The sequence below is a fragment of the Desmodus rotundus genome, chromosome 8, assembly GCF_022682495.2.
Source record: "Desmodus rotundus isolate HL8 chromosome 8, HLdesRot8A.1, whole genome shotgun sequence".
NCBI classification, from domain to species: domain Eukaryota; kingdom Metazoa; phylum Chordata; class Mammalia; order Chiroptera; family Phyllostomidae; genus Desmodus; species Desmodus rotundus.
Window position 1 is genome coordinate 54362738 of NC_071394.1, and position 15046 is coordinate 54377783.

The following is a 15046-nucleotide window of genomic DNA, read 5'->3' on the forward strand; positions in this document are numbered from 1 at the left end:
AAAAGAAAGATAACAACCAATCTAAAAACAATAAACAACCAGAACTGCCAGAAAATCAAACTATGGAACTCCCACAGCCAAGGAGTTAAAGATGAAACATTCATCCAGACTGGTGGGAGGGGAGGATTTGGGCAGCTGGGCCAGAGAGGGCATGTGGCAAGGTGGCAGCTGGCTGACTGGGCAGTCCCACATTCTCGTGTGGATAAACCAGAAAGAACAACTGGGCAGTGAGACAGACCACACAAACCAGAGTTCCAGTATATAAAACTAAAGGCTCAAAACCTCTGGCTGTAAAAATCTGTGGGTGTTGAGGCTGTGGGAGAAACTGCCAGTCTCACAGGAGAGTTCATTGAAGGTGCCCATGGGGTCCTAGAAAATACACAAGCCCAACCATCCACAAATCAGCACCAGGGAAGTACCTGAAAGGGCACAATTTGCTTGTATGAAGGGGGGGAGTGGCTGAAAGTGGGGCAAGAGCCAAGCAAGCGACATTGTTCCCTCTCTGATCCCTTCCCCACGTACAGCACCACAACACAGTGAAGTAGGTTGCCCTGCCCTGGCAAATACCTAAGGCTCTGCCCCTTAAATGTAACAGGTACACTGAGACAAAGAAATACAGCCCAAATGAAAGAACAGATCAAAACTCCAGAAAAAGAACTAAGCAATGAGGAGATAGCCAACCTATCAGACGCAGAGTTGAGAACACTGGTAATCAGGATGCTCACAGAAATGATTGAGTACAGCTGCAAAAGAAAGGAAGAAGTGAAATAAAGAAAAATATACAAAGAACCAATGGTGAAAGGAAGAAAACCGAGACTCCAATCAACAATTTAGAGCAGAAGAAAGAAATAAACACTCAACTGGAACAGAATGAAGAAAGAATTATTCAAAAAAAAATAATAATAAGGCCCTGTCTGGTGTAGCTTAGTGGATTGAGCGCAGGCTGTGAACCAAAGGGTCACTGGTTCAATTCCCAGTCAGGGCACATGCCTGGGTTGCAGGCCAGGTCCCCAGTGGGGGCCACATGAAAAGCAACAACACATTGATGTTTCTTTCCCTCTCTTTTTCCCTCTCTTCCCCTCTCTCTAAATATAAATAATTTTTTAAAAACCTTAAAAAAATATTTTAAAAAAATGAGGAGCGGCTTAGGAACATCTGGGACCATTTTAAATGTTCTAATCATAGGAGTGTGAGAAGGAGGAGAGGAAGAGTAAGAAACTGAAACCTTATTTGAAAAAATAATGAAGGAAAACTTCCTCAGTCTTGTGAAGGAAATAGACATATTTCTAGGTCCAGGAAGCTTAGAGTCCCAAAGAAGTTGGACCCAAAGAGGAACACTGAAGACACATCATAATTAAATTATCCAAGATTAAAGATAAGGAGAGAATCTTAAAAGTAGCAAGAGAAAAGGAGACAGTTACCTACAAAGGAGTTCCCATAAGACTGTCAGCTGATTTCTCAAAAGAAACATTACAGGCAAAAAAAGGGGCTGGAAAGAAGTACTCAAAGTCATGAAAAGCAAGGACCTACATACAAGATTACTCTATCCAGCAAAGCTATCATTTAGAATGGAAGGGCATATAAGGTGCTTCCAGGATAAGGTAAAGTTAAAGGAGTTCCTCATGACCAAGAGTATATGAAATGTTAAAGGGACTTATCTAAGAAAGAGAAGAAGATCAAAACGATGAACAGTAAAACGACAACAAACTCACAACTATCAGCAACCAAACCTAAAAAAAATAAATAAATAAAAACAAACTAGGCAAACAACTGGAACAGGAACAGAATCACAGAAATGGAGATCATATGAAGGGTTGTCAGTGGAGAGTGGGAGGGGGAGAATTGGAGAAAAGGTACAAGGAATAAGAAGCATAAATGGTAGGTACAAAATACACAGGGGGAGGTTAAGAATAGTATAGGAAATGAAGAAGTCGAAGAACTTATATGTACAACCCATGGATATGAACTAAGGGGGAGAAATGCTAGAGGAAATGGAAGTATGGGGCCGAGGGGAATAAAGTGGGGAAAAGAGACAACTGTAATAGCATAGTCAATAAAATATACTTAAAAATGGAAGTAGCATATGACCCAGCAATTTTACTTCTGGGCATATATCCAAAAGAATTAAAAGCAGGATCTCCTATTCCTGAGATATTTGCACACTCATGTTCATAGCAGCACTATTCACAATAGTCAAAAGGTGGAAGCAACCCAAATGTTTTTTGACAAATAAATGGATAAATAAAATGTAGTATGTATAAACATACAATGGAATATTATTCAGCCTTGAAAAGGAAAGAAATCATGTCATATGCTACAACATGGATGAACCTTGAGGACATTATGCTAACTGAAATTAACCAGTCACAAAAGAGCAAATACTGCCCTAGCTGGTGTGGTTCAGTGGATTGAGCACAGGCCTGTGAACCAGGGAGTCGCCGGTTCAATTCCAGGTCAGGACGCATGCCTGGATTGTGGCCCAGGTCCCAGCAGGGGGTGAGTGAGAGGTGACCACACATTGATGTTTTTCTCCCTGTCTTTCTCCATCCCTTAAAAAGAATCCCTGTCTAAAAATGAATAAATAAAATATTTTTTAAAAGAACAAATACTACACGATCCCACTTATATGAGATGCCTAGAGTCATCAAGTTCATAGGGACAGAAAGTAGAATGGTGGTAGCCAGGGGCTGGTGTGGAATTGAAGAGTAGAGAGTTAGTGTTTAGTGAGTACAGAGTTTCAGTTTTGCAAGACAAAGAAGTTCTAGAGATTGGCTGCACAACAATGTGAATGTACTTAACACTATTGAACTGTACACTTAAAAATGTACACTTAAAAATCCTCATCTTCTTCCCACACAGGCATGCATCTCCTAAACTCCAAGGGTCCCCGTGAGACTGCAAGGAGAGGAGCAATGGGCAGTGGCAGCTCATTCTGGTCTAAACCCCTGACCCTGTCTCCAAGGCCCCCTTTTCTCTGACTCTTCACTGAGCTAATGGCAGCCCAGCATGGCTCACTTCTTTCCCATAACATTTCTAGGGAGCCAAAGCAGCCCCAGCTAGGCTCTCTCCTGTTGCTTCTTCTATCCTAAGCCCTTCTTTGTTTCACTGTCCCCAGCTTTAATAAACATAATCCCAAAATAAAAAAACAACAACAGATCAAGACGCTAAAAATTTTTTAAGATGGTAAGTTTTACATAGTGTGTATTTTACCACGTTTTAAAAATAACACTAGAATGGCCAAGCCTTTGGGGCTACTGTTGAGGAGGTGGTATTCTGACTGTAAGGAGGGTAGCACATGGTCTCCTTATCCAATGCTATCCTTGCCTGTAACAAGACAGGAAGAAGTCACAGGACAAACACACTGAGCTGATGCCACATGCTGGACTGAGAACACAAAGGTAACCAGGACACATATCCTATTCTCAGGGGACCAAAAGTCAAACATTTGGGCGGAATCATTTCTCTATAAACACTACAAGGACTATTGCCACTTCACCCTTCTGAGTGACCAGAAGAGCCTGCTCTGGGTACCACGGCCTCTCCAGCTCCCAAGCTGTGCTCCATACATGATGTCAAGCATGTACGTAAAAAAAATACAGCATTGTTTCCCAGGTGTGCTGCTTGGAACAGTGGTCTCATGAGATGCTACAAGGAAGAGCTCCTTGGCCTGAGACAGTTCCCTCTAATACCACTGACACCTGTCAGTACGAAGGGGTACTCAGCTCTGTGCAACCCGGGGAACATGGCTGCTGTTTATGCCTCACGGCGTGTGTGATCCTGGCTGGGCCAGGTGCTCTCCTTAAATGAGGGTTGAATCTCAGTTTCTTCCTCTCCCTGGAGTGCCCAGCACCCAGTAGGCATTCCAGGCACAAGAGCCATTGCATTGCACATTTTCTTCCTGCCAAAGCTAAGGAAGGAGTTTCTGCACTTGGAAACCGCTCTCCCACTGGTGCAGGGTGGAAAGTAATGACTTTTCCAAGGTCATCTATGACTGAGGCATGAGGGTGAAGCCCTGTTGGGAACTGGAAGTTCGCAGGCAGCCCTCAGTGTCTGCTGTGGCTCAAACAAGCCTAGTGGAGACCCCAGGGCAAGGGGCAGGCTGCCAATAGTCCCTGGCTCTGCACATGGCCCCAGTGCTAACACCTAGTAGAAAACAGAATACCTCGGGATTCCAAGGTCCTCAGGCTACCTTTGCTGAGCCATGCTCACACACCTGAGTAATAGCAGCCTGAACACAAATTGGTAAACCTCCCATTGCTGCATCTAGGGACAATTCTTGCCAGGTCACAACTGAGGTTCCAGACACTTAAACAAAGTATTTGTGATCAGGGAATTTAAGGAGAGTAAAGTGATCCCACTCACATTTGCACCATGAAAATTTCCCAGGGCCAGGGGTCCTGTAGGTGAAAGATGGAGAGGAAGCCACAACAGAGAATACAGACCTGTGGTTCTGGATAAAGAGATCGTGTCCCTCTCCCATGCAGATATTGGGTTGGTGGCACTAGCTAAGACATTTTGGAGGTTGAATGCAGAAGACATCTGTACCCCTCTCCAAGTCACATTGTCCATCCACCTGCTGCCTTAGCATGACTTTTGTATTCTGAGTATAGAGCTAGATAAAGCCATTAAAGAAACACAGATTCCAACAGGTGTCATTTAACAGCTATCTGAGCTGTGGCCCTAACAGACAGGGAGACTATGTGGGGGTGGGGGAATCTGGACAGCATCGGACAATAAACAAGTGACACAACCTAGGAGTAAGGAGTTACAGACTCAGGGCAGGTAAGAGACTTGGGGGAGGGGACACCTCGACCCCCAAGATTCAACCCCCTGCAGACTTGGAGCTCTTGTTGGAGAACTGAACGTATCGGAGGAGCCCGTGCCCACAGTAAAACCAGTGCACTGTCACCTCAGCCCACTGGGGGCGAAACGACAACCTGCTGATTCGACTTCACTGTTTCCTGCATGAGTACGTGTCTTTTGACCTTGAAAAGGGTTCAAATAAAGCATTATTAATACGTCTCTATTAGGCTTTGCAACAATTTGTGTATATTGGGCATCCTGAGTGTTTGTAATATTTAAGAGGAGTTAGCATTAAAGAATCTAATATATCAGTCTCTTCATTCCAATTTAAAGTGAGTAATTGGAGACAAGATGGCGGCAACATAGGTGGGAGCGGAGTCCACTTCTCCTCAACGCCAGGGAAATACCTAGCTGATCTGAGGAGCAGAGCGAACAGCCAACAGTATTCCAGCATATACGAAGATCAGAGACCAAAGATAGAGGACACTGAAAGATCTGACGGTAAGAAGAGTGCTCAAGGACAATAAGGTCCACGGGACCCAGGACCGCGCGGTACAAGGGCGGCAGAAGCGCCAGCCCTGGCGCAGGGGCTCCTGCAGGAGTCTTGGGAGAGGGCCAGGCTGCGCTGTGAGCAGCCAGGTGCTTGATTAGACCAGGGGGGCTTGAAAAGGAGGAATTTCTCAAAAAGAAAAAGAAAATAGAGACACTCAGGGGCTAATTAGAGAACTCTCGGTAGTAGCCGAGGCCCCTGGCGCCCCTCCCCCTCCACCCCTGGACTGCTACGCTCACCTGAGGTCCGGTCGCGCGCGCGAGCAGATTAGCGAACGGGACCCACACTTGAAACCCCGGAGGGGCGCCCACACCTGAAACCTCCGAGATAATTTGGAGCAGAGACTAGCTGCTCCACCCACAGGCCCAAAACCTCGGAACCCAGTGCCGCGTGATTCAGTCCCAGGGCGGCCCCGCCCGCCCGAGAGACTCAAGCCCCGGGCGGCTGGATCGGGCCCCCAAGCACAGAGCCTGTGGCTAAGCGGGCTGCGCGCGCTCACCAAGCACAGGGCCGGCTGGGTGCCTGTTTTCCAAATACAAAGCTGCTGGCGAGTGTCCTAACCCCAAGGCAGCTGAATCCGCCACCTGCGCGCCAGCGTTCCAAGCCCTGGCGGCTCGATTGGTCCGCCGGCTGCGCGCTCAGGGCACAAAATAACGTCACAGACCCAAAGCGGCTGGATTCCCCTGCTGCGCGCGCACGCGTCACAAGCCAAAGCGGCTGGATTGGCTGATCAACGGACTGATTGACTGCCAGGGACCACACCTACAAAACAGCGAAGAGTGTGACCCAGGAAGAGAGAAAAGTGAAACCAATCCTTCCAACCACCCCCTCCCGTTGCACAGACAGGACTCCAGCAGAAATAACCTGACCGGTTTAAAGCCAACAGAAGATTTTTTTTTTTTTTTTTTTATCCTTTTTCTTTTTTTTCCTTTCCCCCTGAATTCCTTCTTCCTCTCTCTTTTTTTCTTTTTTTTCATTCCTTCTTCCTCCCATCCTTAACCATTTTTATGTCTTCTTCCTGCCTTCTTTTATCTATTTCTATGTTTTAATTTTTGCTAAAATTCCTTCTTATCTTGCCTCCGATCTTTCTTTATTCCTTCTTCCCTCCTTCCTTCCTTTCCTCCTTTCCTATTTCCTTTTTCCCTCCTTCCCATCTTTGTTTTGGTTTGTTTTGTGTGTGTGTGTGGTTTTTTTTTCTTTTTCTTTTCTTTTGCCCCCCCTTTCTCTTTTTCCCACAGGTGAGACAACAAAACCTGGAGTGCTGAAAAGACTAGAGTTAGACCGTGTTAAACACATAAACGTCAGCTCAAGACCAGTGAGCACAGGAGAGTAAGGAGACAGCACCACCGAATCCCATTGGCATTCTACCATAGAAGTTCATATCATAAATCCAGGGAGTCAGAACAAAGCAATTTAAGACGCAGAGGCCAACAAGAAGAGCCTCACAAACAATGGGAAGACAAAGAAACAATTCCCAAATGAAAGGAAAGGAGGAAGCCTCAGAAAGAATACTAACCGAAAAAGAGGCAAGTCAACTATCAGATACTGAGTTCAAAGCAATGGTCATCAGGAAACTCACTGAGCTCTCTGAGCTCAAAGAGAACTACCAGAAACTACAAGGAAACTACAATGAACTCACTGCAAACTATATCAACATGAAAAAGGAAATAGAAAATATCAACAAGAGCCAAGAGGAAATGAAGAATACAATTTCTGAATTGAAGAACACAGTAGAAGGAATTAAAAGCAGACTTGACGAAGCAGAGGATCGGATCAGCGAGCTGGAGGACAAAGTAGAAAAAAACACCCAGAAGGAGCAAGAAAAGGAAAAGAGGCTCAGAAAGAATGAAGAGGCAATAAGGGAAATGCAGGACAACATGAAACGTAACAATATCCGTATAATAGGAATACCAGAAGGAGAAGAAGAAGAGCAAGGGATAGAAAACCTGTTTGAAAAAGTAATGATGGAAAATTTCCCTAATCTGAGAAGAGAAAAAGTCACCCAAATCCAGGAATCACAGAGAGTCCCAAACAAGAGGAACCCAAAGAGACCCACTGCAAGACACATCATAATTAAAATGGCAAATTTCCAAGACAAAGAGAGGATCTTAAAGGCAGCAAGGGAGAAAAAGGAAGTAACATACAAGGGAGCCCCAATAAGGTTAGCAACTGACTTCTCAATGGAAACGCTCCAAGCCAGAAGAGAATGGCAAAAAATATTCCAAGTACTGAGAACCAGAGGCCTGCAACCAAGACTACTTTACCCAGCAAGGCTCTCAATCAAGATAGAAGACCAAATAAAGAGTTTCCCAGACAAAAGAAGTCTAAAAGAATACAGCTCCACCAAACCAGCTCTGCAAGAGATGCTAAAGGGACTGCTTTAAGGAAAGGAAGGAAAAGAGAAAGACAGAGGAACACAGGTAGGAAATAATGGCAATGAATAACTACCTATCGATAATAACCTTAAACGTAAATGGATTAAATGCTCCAATCAAAAGACATAGAACAGCTGAATGGATAAGAAAACATGACCCACACATATGCTGCCTACAAGAAACCCATCTCAGGACAAAAGACTTACACAGACTGAAAGTGAAGGGCTGGAAACAAATCTTCCAAGCAAATGGACAGGAAAAAAAAGCAGGGGTAGCAATACTCATATCTGACAAAATAGACTTCCAAAGAAGGGCCATAAAGAGAGACCCAGAAGGTCACTTCATAATACTCAAAGGAAGAATCCACCAAGAAGACATAAACATTGTAAATATATATGCACCCAACATAGGAGCACCCAAATACATAAAGAAAATCTTGGAGGATTTCAAGAAAGATATTGACAGCAACACAATTATAGTAGGGGATTTTAACACCCCACTATCAAAAATGGACAGGTCTTCCAAACAAAAGATCAACAAAGATATTGTGTCACTTAACAATACCTTAGAGGAAATGGACTTAACTGATATATACAGAGCTTTTCATCCCAAAGAAGCAAAATACACGTTCTTTTCAAGTGTCCATGGAACTTTTTCAAAGATAGACCACATGATAGGACACAAAGCAAGCCTCAACAAATTCAAGAAAATTGAAATCATATCAAGCATCTTCTCTGACCACAAGGGTCTGAAACTAGAAACCAACCCCAAGGGTAAAAACCCAAAACACTCAAAAGCATGGAGACTGAATAGCATGCTATTAAACAATGAATGGGTCAAGAATGAGATTAGGGAAGAAATCAAAAACTTCCTGGAAACAAATGAAAACGAACTCACAACAACCCAAAACCTATGGGACACAGCAAAGGCAGTCCTGAGAGGGAAGTTCATAGCAATACAGGCCTACCTTAAGAAGTTAGAAACAGTTCACACAAACAACCTAACCCTACGCCTACAGGAACTGGAGGAACAACAACAAAGACAGCCCAGAGCAAGCAGAAGGAAGGAAATAACCAAGATCAGAGCAGAACTAAATGACATAGAGACTAAAAGCACAATTGTAAGGATCAATGAATCCAGGAGCTGGTTCTTTGAAAAGATAAACAAAATCGACAAGCCTTTAAGTAGGCTCATCAAGAAAAAAAGAGAGAGGATCCAAATAAACAGAATTAGAAATGAAAGTGGAGAGATTACAACTGATACCACAGAAATACAAAGGATCGTAAGAAATTACTATGAAGACCTGTATGCTAAGAAATTTGAAAACCTAGATGAAATGGACACATTTCTAGAAAAATATAATCTTCCAAAACTGAATGAAGAAGAAGCAGAAAACCTGAACAGACCAATATCAGCAAAGGAAATTGAAGAAGTCATCAAGAAAATCCCATCACACAAAAGCCCTGGACCAGATGGTTTCACAGGAGATTTCTACAAAGCATTTAAGGAAGAACTAACCCCTATCCTTCACAGACTATTCGAAAAAATCCAAACTGATGGAAGACTCCCAAACTCTTTTTATGAAGCCAACATCATCCTAATCCCAAAACCAGATAAAGACACAACGAAGAAAGAAAACTTCAGGCCAATATCGCTGATGAACATAGACGCTAAAATTCTCAACAAAATATTAGCAAACCGCATCCAGCAATATATTAAAAAGATCATCCACCATGACCAAGTGGGATTCATCCCAGGGATGCAAGGATGGTACAATATTCGCAAATCAATAAACATAATACATCACATCAACAACAGCAAAGACAAAAATCACATGATCATATCAATAGATGCGGAAAAAGCATTTGATAAGATACAGCACCCATTTCTGATAAAAACACTCAGCAAAGTGGGAATAAAGGGAGCAGTCCTCAACATAATTAAGGCCATATATGAGAGACCTACAGCCAACATCACACTCAATGGACAAAAACTTAGAGCTTTCCCACTAAGATCAGGAACTAGACAAGGATGCCCTCTCTCACCACTCCTATTCAACATAGTATTGGAAGTCCTAGCCACAGCAATCAGACAAGAAAAAGCAATAAAAGGCATCCAAATTGGAAAGGAGGAAATGAAACTGTCACTGTTTGCAGACGACATGATAGTGTACATGGAAAACCCTATAGACTCCACTCAAAAACTACTCGACCTAATAAATGAATTTGGCAAAACAGCTGGATACAGAGTCAATACCCAGAAATCAAAGGCATTCCTGTACACCAACAACGAAACTGCAGAAACAGAAATCAGGAAAAAAATCCCATTCGATATAGCAACAAGAAAAATAAAGTATCTAGGAATAAACCTAACCAAGGAGGTAAAAGACCTGTACTCAGAAAACTACACAACACTGAAGAAAGAAATTAAGGAAGATACAAACAAATGGAAGCATGTACCATGTTCATGGATTGGAAGAATCAACATTATCAAAATGGCCATACTACCCAAAGCAATTTATAGATTCAATGCAATCCCTATTAGAGTACCCATGACATATTTCACAGATATAGAACAAACATTGCAGAAATTCATATGGAACCATAAACGACCTCGAATAGCTGCAGCAATTTTGAGAAAGAAAAACAAAGCAGGAGGGATCACAATACCTGATATCAAACTGTATTACAAGGCCACTGTAATCAAAACAGCCTGGTACTGGCATAAAAACAGGCACATAGACCAATGGAACAGAATAGAGAGCCCAGAAATAAACTCAAATCTATACGATCAATTAATATTTGACAAAGGAGGCAGGAGCATAAAATGGAGCAAAAACAGCCTCTTCAACAGATGGTGTTGGGAGATCTGGACAGCTACGTGCAAAAAAATGAAACTCGATCACCAACTTACGCCATACACGAAAATAAACTCAAGATGGATAAAAGACTTAAATATAAGCCGTAACACCATAAAAGTCCTTGAGGAAAACATTGGCAGGAAAATCTCAGACATTCCACGCAGCAACATCCTCACAGACACATCCCCTAAAGCAAGGGACATAAAGGAAAGAATAAACAAATGGGACCTCATCAGAATAAAAAGCTTCTGCATGGCTAAAGAAAACAGCACCAAATTACAAAGAGTACCAACAGTATGGGAAAACATATTTGCCAACGATACCTCAGACAAGGGCCTGATCTCCAAAATATATAAAGAACTCACTCGACTCCACTCCAGGAAGACAAACAACCCAATTAAAAAATGGGCAAAGGACTTGAACAGACACTTCTCCAAGGAAGACATACAGAGGGCCCAGAGACATATGAAAAGATGCTCAGCATCACTAGCCATCAGAGAGATGCAAATTAAAACCACAATGAGGTATCATCTCACACCAGTCAGAATGGCCAACATAAACAAATCCACAAACAAATGTTGGAGAGGATGTGGAGAAAAGGGAACCCTTGTGCACTGTTGGTGGGAATGCAGACTGGTGAGGCCACTGTGGAAAACAATATGGAATTTCCTCAGAAAACTAAAAATGGAACTGCCCTTTGACCCAGTAATTCCGCTGCTGGGATTATACCCTAAGAACACTGAAACACCAATCCAAAAGAATCTGTGCACCCCAATGTTCATAGCAGCACAATTTACAATAGCCAAGTACTGGAAGCAACCGAAGTGCCCATCAGCAAACGAGTGGATCCAAAAACTATGGTATATTTACACAATGGAATTCTACGCAGCAGAGAGAAAGAAGGAGCTTATACCCTTTGCAACAGCATGGATGAAACTGGAGAGCATTATGCTAAGTGAAATAAGCCAGGAAGTGAGGGACAAGTACCATATGATCTCACCTTTAACTGGAACATAAGCAATAGAAGAAAAAAGCAAACAAAATATAACCAGAGACATTGAAGTTAAGAACAATCTAACAATAGCCAGGGCGGGGGTGGGGGGTGGGGGCGGGGATAGTGGGAAGAGGGTATTACAGGAACTACTATAAAGGACACATGGACAAAACCAAGGGGGAGGGTGGAGAGGGGGGAGGGAGGTGGGTTCACCTGGGGTGGGGTAGAGGGATGGGGTGAAAAGGCATACAACTGTAATTGCATAACAATAAAAAAAAAAAAAAAAAAAAAAAAAAAAAGTCTAGGAAGCATAAAAAGTCCCAAATAAGATGGATGCAAAGAGGACCACACCAAGACATATCATAATTAAAATGCCAAAAGTTAAAGATAAAGAAATAATCTTAAATGCAGCAAGAGAAAAGCAGATAGTTACCTATAAAGGAGTTCCCATAAGACTGTCAGCTGATTTCTCAAAAGAAATTTTGCAGGCTAGAAGGGACTGGCAAAAGTATTCAAAGTGATGAAAAGCAAGGACCTACAACCTAGATTACTGTATCCATCAAAGTTATCATTTAGAATTAAAGGGCAAATAAAGTGCTTCTCAGACAAGGTAAAGCTATAAAAAAAAAAAAAAAAAAAAATAAAGTACACATTAATGATGTAAAAAAAAAAAAAATAAAAAAAAAAAAATAAAGTGAGTAATTGAATAATTGTTTGGATTTGAGATTTTACTAGGTTTGTAAACAATACTGGAATGTTTATGAGAAGTTGAGATGCACTATATTTTTGTTTCCTTTATTATACTTATTAAATTGTTTTAGTGTTTGGGAATGTTCTGATTGTTAGGTATTTGAAGTGCTTATAAATAAAACCAAATATATTAAATGTATAAATCTGTTTAAAATACAGAAGGGTATTTAATTAACAAAACTTGAAAAGCCCTTTTAAAAGTGATTGTTAAAATTAACTAGATTTATAAATAGAATAATAGGAGTTGTTGTCAGTTGGACTTAAAAGCATAAGCAAAATTTTGGGCTTTTACAATATATTACTTAAAGTGAGTACAATTTTTAAACAGTAGCTCCAAGTTGAAGCCATGTACCTCATCGTGTGCTGGTCACCTCAGAGATCTTGATGGGCTTGCCTTGTGAAAGGATCAGTAAGCCTTTGGCTAGAGATTTACTACATCGTTCTTGGGAGAGGAAAAGAAAAAAACATAAAAAGAAGCAGCTGGTTCAAAGTCCAAGTCCTCATTTCACGGATGGGAAATGTCCAAGCTGCTAGGAGAGTGCCAGGGCTTTCAGCCGTGCTCAGACAGGGGATCCTTGTGCGGGTGATTCAGCGGCATTGAGCCCACCGACGGGAGGAGACAGGAGGAAAGGCTAGAGACTCGGAACGGCGTTCATTTAGAGAAAGGAACACTAACGATCCACACAGCCTCTTCAACTTGTATCTGAGTCAGGGATCAACATCTCAAATGCTTCTTTATTGGTCATTCTGGACATACAGCATGAGGATAGCCAAGACTGACAGATGAACAAGTCACTCCTCTAAATCTGTAAGTAGTTAGAAGTGAGGCCTGGTAGAAGAGTTTGAATGCAAAGCTATGGGCTAGAAACCTACAACCCCCAACCCTGATTCACCAAACTGGAGACTGGTTGACAGGCCCAGGAAGAAGTTCTGGGGCTCTAGAGCAGGGAGCCCCGGGTGTGTCCTGGGCCTGTCCTGAAATGCCCCAGAGTCTTCTTTCCTTGAGATCTCATTCCGGGCAGGATTTCCACACATATCCATTGAATTCAGAGCACGGGCTGGACTCTCTTGGGTCAATCACTGGAAGAGTCTGCTTAACATTCTCCTGAAACCAATCAAAGCCTATGTGGCACGGTGTTAACCACAGAACGCCTTCACTTAACCGCACCGTGCAGACAGGACGTGGCTGCAGGTATGGAGACAGGATTTGGACCAGAGCGCTTGCGACTGGAGGAAAGCGTTAGGTTATTCTTGTTGATATAAGGAACATCCAAACCTGCAGAGAATTCTTATAAGAGTTTGAGTCAAAACTGATGACAATTACAGGGAAGCAAGATCTCAAATGCTCCAGAGATAAGTTTTGTAGTTTCTTTTATGCATCTGAGATTAAAGAGGAAAAGCAAAGATAAACTTTAACTATAAAGTTCTAGGCCTGGGGTATGGCTACCCAGTTAGGAATTTATGATCAGATTACTCTGTGAGGTCACTTCCCCTGAAACCCCTTTTTCATCTACACCCCAAAGTGGTTAACCTGTCCTGCCATGAGCATGACTGGCTCCTCCTGAGGGCCCCAGATGCGCCCCTGATGTGCCCTCAAACCCAGAGCAGTAATGCTGCTCTCCCTCTGCCCTTTGCCTCACATGCTGTTCAGCACCTGGCTTCCACTTCCCGCCATCTAAAACAGTTTGTGCTCATTGAGCTAAAAAAGGCTAGAAAATGGATAAAGTAGACACTCAAAGTGACTTTTTCTCATCCCCAAAGTAAGAGCTTTCCTGCCTAAGATTTTTGTTGTTGGAACATTGTGATGCTTTATTTAATTGTAAATGATGTAACCAAAACTGACTAAAAATTGGTACACTTAACCAAAAAGACCAATGTTGTCAGTGGGACCAGAGGCTGTGGAAACACTTCCTTTTCTTTCTTGATTCCACTTTCCTTTCCAGGCTTCATCTGGAAGCACCTACTCCTCTTTTTCACAACAAGGAGTCCCATCTCACGGGTGTTCAACTCAACCATTCAGGACAAGGGAACCCTTCCTGCTTCCTTAGCTATAGCGCATAAGCCTCTGACTCGTCTCCTGCCCCTACTTTGCCCAACTTCAGTCTGTTCTCCACTTCATTCAGCACAGAAAGTTCTGGAAGCTAGGAAGACCAAGGCAAACTTCAGGCAAGGCAGAACTCATCCTGAGGGCCGTTTTCTTGGCTTGTGGGTGGCTGCTGTGTTGCTGTATGCTCACGTGACCTGTGTGTGCTTGCATCATGGAGACAGAAAAAGGATTTTTTTATGGAACGCTTCATAAATGTGGGTGTCATCCTTGCTCAGGAGCCTTGCTAATCCTCTCCGCATCCTTCCAATTTTAGTATATGTGCTGCCAAAACGAGCACAAAAAAAGGTCTTTTAAGACTTATCTTAAGATAAGGTGAGAGAATCAAGGGAGCATAAGGAACCATGGATGTGGCAGAGGAAGCCATTCTTAGGAAAGGTTCGAGATGAACTTCCCTAGAAGGATTTCCAGGAGTGTTGGGGTTAGGGTGGCTGAGCCTCATGCCAAAGGGACTGAAGTTCACTGTGGGTTGGGGCAGGATTCAGTGACCATGCAATGAGGCCCAAGTCAGAAAGAGAAGGAGGTTTTTCTTTTTGTCTTCAGTGACCAGGCAGCTGCAGTCTGGGAGACTAAACTGACCTTTCAAGCTCTACTTCTCCCATTCTGTGTT

General features: G+C 42.8%; 1 non-coding gene across 1 annotated transcript; it reads right to left on the reverse strand.

The window, feature by feature from the left end:
• Positions 1 to 14609: 14609 nt before the first annotated feature.
• LOC112320895 (U6 spliceosomal RNA) lies at positions 14610 to 14716 on the reverse strand. Its single transcript, XR_002976464.2, has one exon. It is a non-coding gene; the product is annotated as a U6 spliceosomal RNA (small nuclear RNA).
• Between the last annotated feature and the right edge of the window lie 330 nt (positions 14717 to 15046).